The following is a 13,638-nucleotide window of genomic DNA, read 5'->3' on the forward strand; positions in this document are numbered from 1 at the left end:
AAATTTAACTGATTCATATACTCAATCAGAAGCTTTTTTTTTTACAAAGGGTACATGATCCATTCTAGGTTTTTTCAGTGCATTTACATTTATAAATGTCCTTATTATTTACTGATTTTTGTATTTAATATTACTATTTAATTTAATTATAGTCTGAAAACCTCTGGTCTTTGATACAGTATTTCGAAGTTTGGTAACATGCACAGATTACATTAAATTCAGTAAAATTACTGCAAGTAGGATTTTTTTTAATCCTTCAGGTATACACCTTTGTGAGGATAGGACAAACCTTGGAAAAAGTATGCCTTCTGGAATGTATGCAGGTATGGTCCGCTTATGGGAAACATTAAATGAAAATATTCTATAAAAATCCAGACTTGTGCAAAATATTTTGGGACTTATCTTACAAATGTATGTTTTGGTGCTCTGTTGGGAGTTCATAGTTGGAAATCGCAGATAGGATCAATGGATAGAAAATCATGGAAAATGTGCCATGATTTCCCAGTATGTGCTATGGTCTCACAACTGCAAAATAATAAACTTATCATGCTCTCCTGTGATATTATGCCACAATAACAGCATTGTAATAGCACCATTTTTAACTGTCATTAGCACTATTTTTTATTTTAAAACAGTGAGCACAAGCAGAACCATTGGGACTGTGGTGAATAAGGAAGATGTGCAACCTCAGCCTTTTTATAACATAGATTTTGCTCCCTCTCTGTCAAAATAATAACAAGATATTGCTCCTGCCCCCAAGACTTCTGAATCCTGCCGATTCCAAATGATCCAGATTGCTCAACTGGCTTAAGTGTGAAAAGAATTGCGCTTGATGTCCTCACTTCATAATGTCATTATTCTTGGGTGCACCTCTATCAGAGACATTCGATAAGTAACAGGAATACTGTAGTGTATGTAACCTGTACTACCTTAAGAGGATACCTTAAGGTGAAGGACTACTTTTTAACAGCTCCTGTACATTGTAGTACCGGTAGTGACCACACCGGTATATAAACCCTGTGGAGTAATATGTATCTCAGTTCCCGCTCTGACCCTCAATCACTAAAGACCTGTTTAGTTACTCTCTGTTGTCTGTGTCGTGTTATTCATAATAACTGCACTTGTAAACACAGACTCAACAGTGGCGACGAGTCTGATCGAGCCTAGCAGCAGTTTTGCATCACCTCCCCCAGTACTGAATCTGGGGTACATTGGAAGGAGGCTACGTCCTGGAACGCGGGCGCCGACCAAGGGCATCCGCCCTCAGCATCCTGCAGAGCGGTGCATCGCAAGGGAGGCCATCGAGAACCGGGCTTAGTTTCCTGGCCACGAAGTCCAGCATAAGGGCTGGCTACAGGTAGTGCGCAATCCTTCTAAGGCAGCGGCGGGTAAGCCCGATCGAGCGGCGCGGGGGAAGACGGCCGAGCTTGTCGGAGGGGGAAAGGGGAGGAAAGCATAGAGGGCGGAGAACAAGACCGCAGCCGGTGTCAGGGGCCGGACTGCAATCGCGGGGCAGAGACGCGCAGCAGCCAGAAAGGCGCTCCATTGCCACGAGGACCGCAGAAAGCGGCGTGGCAACAACAACAACAACAGCAGCTCAAGGAAGCGCACATACAGGGAAAAACAAGTGCAGGAAGGACCACTGTGAGGCGTGGGCAGCAGCAGCGCGGGAAAAGACGCCATCTTGAGCCAGCGGAGAAGACGACGAGCGCGGGAGCCGCCATCTTAAATTTAAAAAAATAAAATAAATTAAAAAATAATATCCGAAGGGAAAGAAGAAACTCAGCTAGGATGCCGAAAACAGGCAACATTACTGCATTCGACAACGATGTGGAACATTGGTCCACTTATGTGGAACGCATCGAAGTTTATTGTAGAGCGAATGAAGTGCCGGATGATAAGAAAGCACTACCCCTATTAAACTTGATGGGTGCGAAGACGTACGGGTTATTGAGGAACCTGATAACCCCAGATAAACCGGTAGAAAAAAGTTTCACGGATATTGTTGCTATCCTGCAGGAGCACCTAAACCCTACACCGCTGCTGATAGCAGAACGATTTAAATTCTACAAGAGGAATCAGCATAAAGATGAGAGTAATGCTGGTTACCTTATGGAATTACGCAAGCTATCAAAGCACTGGCAGATCGGAGCAGGACTGGCAGATTCCCTACGGGACAAATTCGTCTGCGGTCTCCTGAGCGAAGGAACCCAGAAAAGGCTACTCTCAGAGAAAGAGTTGACACTGGACAAGGCTTTCAGCGTGGCCGTATCGTACGAAGCAGCAGCACGGGGAGCTGCGGAAATACAGCAAAAGCCACCTGAATTCAGCACCAATGAAATGGCATTGGGTGCAGTAAAGTGCTATCGTTGCGGTAGGACAACGCATGACCAGAACCAGTGCTGGTTCAAAGACAAAGAATGCAGGCAATGTGGCAAACTTGGTCGCATAGCGAGAGTCTGCCGGTCAGGAAAGAAGACCAACAGCAAAAAGTCACCGCAGGAGAAGTACAAAAAAGTACATAGTGACAGAGAACAGTTCGGATGAACAGAAGACTGATTCAGACTCCAGCAGCAAGGAACTGGGTTGTCTGAAGATACATAATGTGGGCAACACAGCAGACCACCAAACTATCTGGGTCATGCTCAAGATAGCAGGAGTCCAAGTGAAGATGGAATTGGACACAGGATCGGCCTTAACGGTCATAAATAAGCGAGACTACAAAAGGTTATTCTCGCACATTCCCCTGAGGGATACGAAGATTGTATTGAAAACATACACAGGGCAAAAAGTATACCCCAAAGGAAAAATAAAAGTAAACGTGGTCTACAATGGTAAAGAAAGTCAGAAAATGGACTTATATGTGTTACCTGAGGGAGGTCTGCCACTACTAGGACGTGAATGGATCCGGAAAATACAACTGGATTGGCATTCCATACGAGCACTGACTGTGGATGCCAGTAAGGAGGACGACGTCAAACCTAGACGATTGTCCAAAATCTTAGACGATGCTAAGGCGGTGTTCCAACAGGGACTTGGGACACTGAAAGGAATTACTGCAACCATCAAGGTTGAAGAAAATGCAAGCCCAAAATTTTTCAAAGCCAGACCGGTGCCTTATGCGATACGACCTGCTGTGGAAGCAGAGCTGGAAGGGTTAGAACGTTCAGGAGTACTGTGCAAAGTGGACTGGAGCGAGTGGGCTACACCCATTGTTCCTGTCATGAAGCGATCGTTGAGCAACACGCCTGGTGAACCAAAGAAGGTTCGCATCTGTGGTGATTTCAAAGTCACTGTTAATCCAGTTCTTCGCACAGTGCAATATCCGCTTCCGCGGATTGAAGATATCTTCGCTTCTCTATCTGGCGGCAAGCACTTCAAGATAGACCTGGCGCAGGCGTACCTGCAGATGGAAGTTGAAGTGTCGAGACAGTATCTCATGATCAACACGCATAAGGGCTTATATCAGTAGAATAGGCTGGTTTTTGGAGTGGCATCGGCTCCGGCTATTTGGCAACGGGCCATGGAACAGGTCTTGCAGGGAATTCCAGGGACACAGTGTTACTTGGATGACATCCTGGTTACAGGAGATAACGATAGTGATCACCTCATCAGATTGAAAGAATATGGGCTAAGAGCTAATCGCCAGAAATGCGAGTTTTTTCAGAAGCAAATTTCGTACTGCAGCCACGTTATTGACAAGGAGGGGTTACATAAGTCCCCTGACAAGATTGAGGCAGTAGTCAAGGCTCCAGCACCGGAAAATGTGTCACAGTTGAGGTCGTTCCTCGGGCTGGTTAACTACTACCACAAGTTTTTACCAAATTTATCTACGGTGTTACACCCACTAAACACCCTCTTGCAAACGGGAATACCATGGAAGTGGAGCGATGACTGTAAGCGGGCTTTTCGGAAGAGCAAGGCGTTGATCACGTCTAAGGAAGTGTTGGCTCACTTTAACCCAACGCTACTTATTCGGTTGGCTTGTGATGCATCTCCCTATGGTATCGGGGCGGTGCTCTCACATAAGTTTCCAGATGGCTCGGAAAGGCCAGTCGCTTTTGCATCCAGATCATTGACCTCCGCTGAGCGCAACTATGCTCAGATAGATAGGGAGGCCCTCAGCCTCGTGTGGGGAGTGAAGAAATTTAACCACTACCTGCACGGACAACAGTTTACACTGCTGACAGATCATCAACCATTGGTTTCCATATTCAATCCTAAGAAGGGTGTTCCGGTAATGACGGCGCAGAGGCTTCAGAGATGGTCCCTTTTCCTAGGGGCACATCAATACGATATTGAGTTCAAAGGTACAAAGCAACATGGTAATGCTGATGGGCTGTCGCGCCTGCCACTACCTACAGCGGAAGAGGCACCGGCAGTTGATCCTGTCGAGATATTCCACTCGACCATCATCGAATGCTTGCCAGTCACCAATGCGGGTATTGAGAGAGAGACCCGAAATGACCCGACACTGTCTCGGGTCTACGATTTGACGGTGAAGGGATGGCCAGCACATGGCGAACCACTGTTACCAGTATTCTCAGCCAGACGAGAACAGCTGTCCGTATGTCAAGGAACACTGATGTATGGAACAAGGGTGGTTATTCCTCCTAAATTACGGGAGAGAGCCGTAAAAGAATTGCATGAAGGTCATCTGGGGGGAGTCAAGATGAAAAGCCTTGCTAGGGCTTATGTGTGGTGGCCAGGTATAGACAAACAAATAGAGGACCTGACAAAAAGCTGCTCAGGGTGTCAAAAAGTTCAGAATGCACCTCCAATTGCACCGCTGCATCCGTGGGAATGGCCTTCAGCTCCATGGCAACGCGTGCATATTGACTTTGTAGGTCCATTCATGGATTCCATGTTTTTGATAACAGTAGACGCACACTCTAAATGGCCAGAAGTGATCAAGGTGTCGACCACTACCACTAAGAAGACGATTGCAGTCTTGAGAACCATATTTGCGAGGAATGGATTGCCCGAGCAAATTCGTTCAGACAACGGACCACAGTTCGTGTCAGAAGAATTCCAGAAATTCATGAAAAAGAATGGGGTGAAACACTATACATCTGCCCCATACCATCCGGCTACAAATGGGTTGGCCGAGAGATTTGTACAAACATTCAAAAAGGCAATAAAGGTGGGCAATTTCCTAATGGCATATCGAAACGCCACGCATGCAGTGACAAATCAAAGCCCTGTCATCATGTTCTATAACAGAAGGTTGCGGTCCCGGTTGGATTTGTTAAAACCCAATGTGAGACGGGAAGTTGAACACAAGCAATTCCAACACATAAATGAAAAGGCCACTTGGAGTTTTGAAATAGGACAACCAGTGTTGGCCAGGGACTATAGAAATGATAAATGGCAACCTGGAACAATTTGTGCACAGCAGGGGCCTTTGATGTACACGGTAGACACTGGGGAGAACGTAATACGACGTCATGCTGACCAACTTGTGGGATCAAGAACAAGGGTCAACCCCATGTCTCCGGCAGAGACACCAGTTGAAGAATTTATTGAGCCTGTAGCATCTACCTCGGACTCGGTTGTATTAGATGATGTTGAATCCATAGAAGATAAATTGAATGAGTCACCCCAGCAACGGGAACAAGAGATCCCTGAAAGGCGTTATCTGGTACGGATCCGGAAGCCTCCTCAGAGGCTGAACCTTTGAATATTCATTGTGTGTAAATTGTATATGTATATATATTCATGTACTGTATTAATGGGGTGTCCGCTGTTAAGCTAAAAGGGGAGGAATTGTAGTGTATGTAACCTGTACTACCTTAAGAGGATACCTTAAGGTGAAGGACTACTTTTTAACAGCTCCTGTACATTGTAGTACCGGTAGTGACCACACCGGTATATAAACCCTGTGGAGTAATATGTATCTCAGTTCCCGCTCTGACCCTCAATCACTAAAGACCTGTTTAGTTACTCTCTGTTGTCTGTGTCGTGTTATTCATAATAACTGCACTTGTAAACACAGACTCAACAAATACCATTTACAACCTTGGCAACTAACAGATAGTTGAGACATAGGAACAGGAGTAGGCCATTCAGCTCCTTCCACCATTCAATTAAATCATAAGAACTAGGAGTAGGTCCTACGGCCCATCGAGCCTGCTCCACCATTCAAGAAGATCATGGCTGATCTTCAACTTTAACTCCACTTTCCTGTCCTATCCCCATATCCCTTAATTCCTCTGGAGTCCAAACATCTATCTATCTCAGTCTTGAATATATTCAACGACTGAGCATCCACAGCTCCTTGAGAGAGAATTCCAAAGATTCACAACCCTCTGAGTAAAGAAATCCCTCCTCATCTCAGTCTTAAAAGGCTGACCCCTTATCCTGAGACTATGCCCCCTAGTTCTAGACTCTCCAGCCAGGGGAAACAATCTCTCAGCATCTATCCTGTCAATCCCCCTCAGAATCGTATATGTTTCAATGAGATCACCTCTCATTCTTCTAAACTCCAGAGAGTAGAGGCCCAATCTACTCAATCTCTCCTCATAGGACAACCCTCTCATCTCAGGAATCAATGTAGTGAACCTTCGTTGCACCCCTTCTAAGGCAAGTATATCCTTCCTTGGATAAGGAGACCAAAACAATGCACAGTACTCCAGGTGTGGTCTCACCAAAGTCATAGCTGATCTGTACCTCAACTCCATCTACCCGCCGTTGATCCATATCCCTCGATACCATTACCTAATAAAATCCGTTGATCTCAGTCTTGAAAAATTCAATTGACCCAGTATCTACAGCCTTTGGGAGAGAGTTTTCTACATTTCCACTACTCAGTGTAAAAAAAGTGCTTCCTGATTTCACTCCTGAATGGTCTGTCTCTAATTTTAAGATTGTGTCCCTTGTTCCGGATTCCCCATGAGAGGAAACAGCTTCTAGGGGTGTGGGGAAGGAGGGAAATCCTCTTGGAGAAGTAAACACGAGACCTGGGCTTCATTTAATAGTGCAGTACCCATACTTTAGTGTATTTTCTACACCCAAAAGGGTACGGTAGCAGCATTGCTAAGTCTCGCGAAGACGTCATTTCGGAGTGAAATAAAGCTTCACTCGCAATGGAAAGCCTAAATCTCGCAATTTTTTTGTGAATAAATACGCCCATTTGCGTATGCATGAATGGCGTGTATTTTTCACGCATGCGCAAATTGGTGTTTATCCCGGGATTTAGGCGTTTCTGAAGGTTGTTTGACTCTAATAGTTAGCAGCAGTGTTGAAGTACAACATGGCCAGATTGTTACATAGAAACACTGGTACTTCACCACATATGATCAAATGTCTTGTCCTGCTCCTCAGTGAGACTGAAGCAGTAACCTGTACTGTAGAGTGAAGGTCAAGTACAGGTACAATTTTGAGAGTGGATAATGGAGAGACTGTGATGTGAAGAGCTGCTAAGAGGGAGAAATGGTGGGTGAAATAATGGTTGAATATTAGACTGTGGTCCACTGAGGCCTTCATCAAAATGCAATTAAAAAGGGAATATGCTCTTTGTGTAAAGTTGCATTACTAATTTACATAGAATGAATGGAAAGCTTTGACCGTTTGTGATGCACGCCTTTACTACTTTAACCTAAACCTATTTTTATAAAACAGAGGCTACTGACGGAGATTAGAGGATGCATTTGAGTGCTTCACGCATGGAGCCATACCCAATGGGAGCCCTGTGATATTGTAAACTTTTTCATGCCTTGCACGAGGTGATTGTAAACTGGCAAATTTCCTGTCAAATAGAGCAGACAAGATGTGGTGGAAAGATATGGCAAAAATGAAAGAAATTCGGGTCATGCAGGGTTAAAGCGTTTTCCAAATTTCTAATTGCAACACTTAAAAAAAAAAAGTCAACAAACATCATGTTAATTCTGTCTCGCCCCGCTTCCAACAAAGCAAAACTAGGTATTTTCCAGCAAAGCATAAAATCAAGATTTCAAAATACTAAATTTACCAAAATATAATTGATTAAGTGTTAAATACCCTTGCTGCTGTATAAATGTTTTTCTGCATCAATTGTTGAGAAAGACAAGTTTATGCAACAATTGAATCATCCTTTCCTTTAACGCTTAGTATATTATCTAGAAAAAAATATAATTATTGCATTCATAGTGAAAGATTTTTTCGCAAAATTATGTAATTACTCAGCTCTGTTCTGTAAAAAGTAATGGTTAAAAGCAGAGTGAGGCTGGCCTGCGAGTGACGCGACACCTACTCCTGCTCCTATTTCTTATGTTCTTATGTCAGTAATCGGTTAGTGTCGACTGAATGCGCTTCCTGCCTGGGAGCAAAGGTCACGGAATGTGCTTCCTGTCTGGGAGCAAGGGTCAGGTCGGGGGAAAAATAGCAACTCATGAATTCTATACCAAATCTCATGGTTTTTTCAGAGTTTGTCTCCTGATTTGTGAGGCGGTGGAGTTGGCAATCCTGCAGTAGTGTAGTGGTTGTTACTGGACCAGTAATCCAGAGGCCTGGACTAATAATGCAGAGAATATAGCCGAGATTTTGCAGGCGGGATGGGTGAGAAAATGTTTTTTTTTTTTTTTTGACAGCGGGTCGGGAACCCGCTGTCAACCCACCTTTCCCAATGTCGGGTCGGTCAACACAACTCACTTAGCCACTCCCAAAGGTGCACACAAATATGCTCAAGAAAGGAAAGTGTTGAAAATAAAGATTTTTATGTTTGACACCACATTAACAGAAACTTTACATGAACATTGGATAAAACACCCAAGTGGCTACCCTTGTGTGTTGTTACTTGTTATGACTGCACTAGGATGAGGGTAAGTGTGAGGGGTGGCTAGTAAGATGGGGATGTAATAATGTAGATAGAGAGGGATAGGTGGAGGTGCAAGGTAAGTTGGTGTGAGTAAGGATGTGCAGGAGTAGGGTAGGGAAGACAGAGTGATGGGTGTGTGATGAGAGGCACAGCAGGATGAAGGTGAGTGTGGCTTTGTACTAATGTTTCGTGAGCTAATGAGATCATTGAAACGTTTGTGCCACTGCACCCAGGTCCTCCTGACCACATCCCTACTTGTGACCTCCTCTGCAATGTGCAACCATTGGTCTCCTGGGAAGGTCTCTTCCGCCCATGGAAAGGGAAGAGGACCTCCCTGCGTGCTGTGACTCCCTTCATAAGCATAAAGAGGGAGTCATCGGAGAACCTGGGTGCAGCCCTGCACCTCTGTGCTGTGATTGTCAGTGTTTGCAGCACTCCAATGCTGTAGAACACTGATAGCACAAATGTCAAAAGGTGGCCATGGTTCCTTTAAGGAAACTGGCTCAAGACGAGTCATGAATGCCGTCGCCAGATCCGCTCCTTCTCATTCGGCAGGGAAACGCGCTGGGCGGGCTTAACAAACCCCATTAAGGTAAGTTCATTTTCCAGAACGGGATGGAGCCAGCAGTAGGGCCACGACCCGCCACCGACATCGGCCGCACCGGACCCGCCGAGGTGAACAAAATCTCGGCCTATGAGTTCAAATCCCACCATGCCAGTTTGAGAATTTGAATTCAGTTTTTTTTAAATCTGGAAATGAAAAGCTGGTAAAAAGTGAAGCTGTCAGATTATCGTAAAACCACAACTGGTGCATTAACATCCTTTAGGGAAGGAAACCTGCCGTACTTACCCAGTCTGGCCAATATGTGATTCCAGTCCCACACCAATGTGGTTGACTCTTAACTACCCTCAGAAGTGGTTTAGCAGCCACTCAGTTGTATCAAACAGGCAATAAATGCCAGCCTTGCCAACAACACCCACATCCCAAGAACAAAAAAAAATCACTATCTTTCAAAACTAGCTTCCTGCTAAATTTGCTGATGGTATCAAGTTACAATGTCTGATATTGTATATATTGGCAGTTTGTTCTGCCTGAAATGTCTTCCGGGCAGTCTGTTCCACATTTACCACCCTGTGTGTGAAGTTTCTAAACTTTAAATTTAAAATTTAAATCTAAACTTTCTGTTCATTTTTCCTATTAGACCTTGAATCAGTGCCCTGGTTACAGAATTTGTGGTTGTGTCAAACAGTTTATCTATAACTCTTAGAATATTGAGAACTTCAATAAAGTATCCTTTTAGTCTACTATTCTCGAGCGTAAACATTCCCAGTTTTGTTCCTCCCTTTGTAGCTCTAGTGCCTATTCCCCAGAACAGTTTAATATGCACCATGAATTGGACACAGAACTCCAGGTTTGCTGAACTAGCACTATAGACAAGCTCCCTATTACCCTTTGTAACTTGTGTTCAATACCTCTAGTTGGTCAGCCTAAAATCTTGTTTGCCTTCTTGCCCCACTCTTAGTACTTGAGCACATAACCTAGGCTTGATAGTTCAGTGCAAGACTGAGTGAATTCTCATTGTCGGAGGTGTTGTCTTCACATTGAGCAATTAAACTTGCATCTACCTAATCAGGTGAACGTAAAAGATCCCATGGCACTAGTTCGAAAAGGAACTGGGAGTTCTTCCCTCAGCCAACACCACCAAACCTATATGTTCATTTACCTCATTTGCTGTATGTGGGACCATGTGGTGTGCAAATTAGCTGCCATGTTTGCTTACAAAACAACAATGATTTACACTTCAAAAATAATTAATTGGCTGGTAAGTGGTAAATACTTCGGCATATCCTGAGGACATAAAAGGTCCGATATAAATGCAAGTTCCTTCTTTTTTTAAACAGAGAATTAGTCGAAATACAGAAGGATTTGGATAGATTGGGGATTGATGAATAGTAAACATTTAATGTTTCAATTGCAAGGTGTTGAGAGTGGGAAAGGGGCATAAGCAGTGGAAATATGAGATGAACAGTGGTGGGCTTATGGAGACAGCACAGGAGACGGATATGTGGTACTGATGGATAGATTGCTGAAACTAAGTGTAATGTGTGATAACAAGAAAGAACTTGTATTTATATAGCACCTTTCATGACCTCAGGATGACCCAAAACACTTTGCAGCCAATGAAGCACTTTTGAAGTGTATGTTTAAAACATTTATTAAGCGATACATTAAACTGATTTTATTTTTGAAAAAATTAGTTTTATTTCCACAAATGGAAGATAACACAGTGAGCTATCTGCAGTACTGAAAACAAACAATGTTGCTGCATTAACATTTTGTGACACTTTTTAAGTGGAATATAACTCATGAGAAACATCAAGATTTTGAACTATGTCACATAAAGCTTTTGTACAAGTCAGATAGAAATTGATTTCCTCCCTGCCAAAAAAAATTACAGGACTCCAAAAATCTTTCTTCCCCATTAGTTTTAAAAACATGGGAGCTGATTACTTAGAATATGTTGACTATCCTGGCTTATATGAATATACAGCTGCTATTTTAAGCTCTGTGAACTGCATTTTTTCCCTCTGGCACAGTTTATCAAGTGTTTACAAAACAGTTCAGTGGGCCAGTAAATGTATTACCTCTGCATCCTGCTCCCTGAGGCAATAGTGCTTCTGTAACCAGTGCAGTGTTCGGGAAGATAAGGACTTCACTTCCAACAGCAACTCGAGGAGCAAAACCAGCTGGTCTGGCAAAAGCTGAAATGCAGAAAGGTACGATGAGAGAACAGTTATTGCTAAAAAAAAAGGGTAAAGTCTGTTTATATACAATGTGTAAATGTGATGTATAATTTACAAGTTATTTAAAACAAACATACCGTTTAGCCATTTATATTTCAGCAAATTTCACAATTCAAACTTACTGAGTAAACTTAAATCCAACTTAGAATTCTTTTCTGATGAGCATTTAAATGTCTATGTACTGTATATACACTGAATTTGAATGCCACTTGTCCTCATAAACTATATCTAATAGTTTAATTTCAACGAAAATGTTACTTGTCATTGCAAGATCCCTTGCCCATAAAATAAAATCATTAATCAACAACACCCTGCTGCATTGCTCAGCTTTTTGCCTTCATTCTAATTCAACTCACATTTGTTTATACTATAGTCTGAAGACAGGAGCAGGTGCCCTTGATGCGGCTACAAAGGACTAGCTTTGCACACTACTTTCAACATAATATACCCAGGAACAGGCCAACTATGAAGCAGCACGTTCTTTGTGTACCCATATACGGGGATGTAGCATCACTTATGCTAGTGTTGTTGCCAGAAGTATTATTTAGCATGACTGACACGGTTGTCCTTTTAAGGTACTTCAAAGAGGAACCACCATTCCAAAGTTAACCCGTCCTCCTATACACCAGCAGCTCACCAGTAAATCCCACACTATCTTTTTAATCCTAATGGGGAAAGGATACTTCTCAAGTTGTAACTGGATCCACTTTCGTTGCCTGCATTTTACTATGTTGGATGGCAATGAAATGCATAGACTCAACATTCCAAATTCTAAAGAATCTACATTCCAGACATTCTCACATCAGTTCACATTTAACTGCACATCATGCTGCCCCTCATGGGTTTTTCTTCCACACTGGTGGTTTAATGGGCCTTTTTCTTCCACAGTCCAGGTGTAAAAATCAATGAAGCTTTGTAAATTTGTTCGTGTGTTTTTTAAGAAAGAAGATTGCAGCCAAGGTTGATTGTGCATACTTGCACTCATCTTGCAATGAAGTTTTAAAGAGCACTAGTTTTCAGTTCCCAAGGCCTGTCAGCACTACAGCAGAAGCACAGAATTCTCACACCACCTGCACCAACTAAACTATCTTGAGGAGTTGCCCATATCTCAAGATAACTACAATAACATTAAGAGGAAGAGTGGAAATTTAATCATACATATTTTTCAAAAAAGCTGAACAAGTTCAAGGCTAATAGACAGAATTATTTGAAGTATTAGAGTGTTACCCATTTATTGTTTACATGGATTCAACACTACAACCCTAAAACAAACTAACATGTAGAAAAGATAGAAGGAGCAAGAGGTAAAGGTCATAATTTCCATTTGCACCGGGCAAACAAAAACTCCAAGCTATTATAATTTTCTCCCTGGGCATAGTGATTGACAAATACATACACAAATTTTTATTTATTATAAGTTCCACTAACTCCCCTTCAGGAGCTACTTCCTAAACCATTAACAAGAAAAATGGATAGATCTCAAAAGTAAATTTAACTCCAATTACAAGTGACTTAAAATATTTGCAAATAATTGCAGCAACAATAAATGTTTAAATTAAGAAATGTGCAGTGGAGTCCTTTTGCTTATAAAATGTTGTCAGAAACTGGCTCACAATTAAAATATCCATTTTCTTTTGTTATTTTCTTTCTTGTATTTAGTACATACAAAATAATTTCTGCAATTAAAGAAAAACTAGCACAAATACAAATATTTTCCAATGCAGTTACAGAATTTAACAGGAAGATTTAATGCTAGAACACATTATTTCCCCTCCTAAAAAGCCTTGTTCTATGCCAACACACAAGCTACAGTAGCAAGGAAAACGAGGATGACATTAGTGAAGTGGTTAAATTGTAATCAATAGATTTTACTGCGTCGTTTGGCAATGACAATGCTTTACAGGTTTCTCAGCTTAGAACCAATTATTTAAGAATTACTTTATCATGTCACTTATTTTTAGGTTACCCATGTCACTCCATTCCTCTGCAGAGGGTGGGCTGCAATAGAAACAGAATGATATCAAAGTATTGGAGAAAAC

At 42.4% G+C, this 13,638-nt stretch overlaps 1 long non-coding RNA gene across 1 annotated transcript in view; it reads right to left on the reverse strand.

Annotated features, from left to right (window-relative positions):
- Positions 1-11,590, reverse strand: part of LOC147124322 (uncharacterized) — a 79,975-nt gene extending 68,385 nt beyond the window's left edge. Inside the window, exon 1 of the long non-coding RNA XR_015078017.1 lies at positions 11,441-11,590. This is a non-coding gene — a long non-coding RNA (uncharacterized LOC147124322). The remainder of the gene's footprint in view (positions 1-11,440) is intronic.
- Positions 11,591-13,638: the final 2,048 nt, after the last annotated feature.

Source organism: Somniosus microcephalus, chromosome 1 (genome assembly GCF_052327205.1).
Source record: "Somniosus microcephalus isolate GS21.2 chromosome 1, FLI_Smic_1.0, whole genome shotgun sequence".
Taxonomy (NCBI): domain Eukaryota; kingdom Metazoa; phylum Chordata; class Chondrichthyes; order Squaliformes; family Somniosidae; genus Somniosus; species Somniosus microcephalus.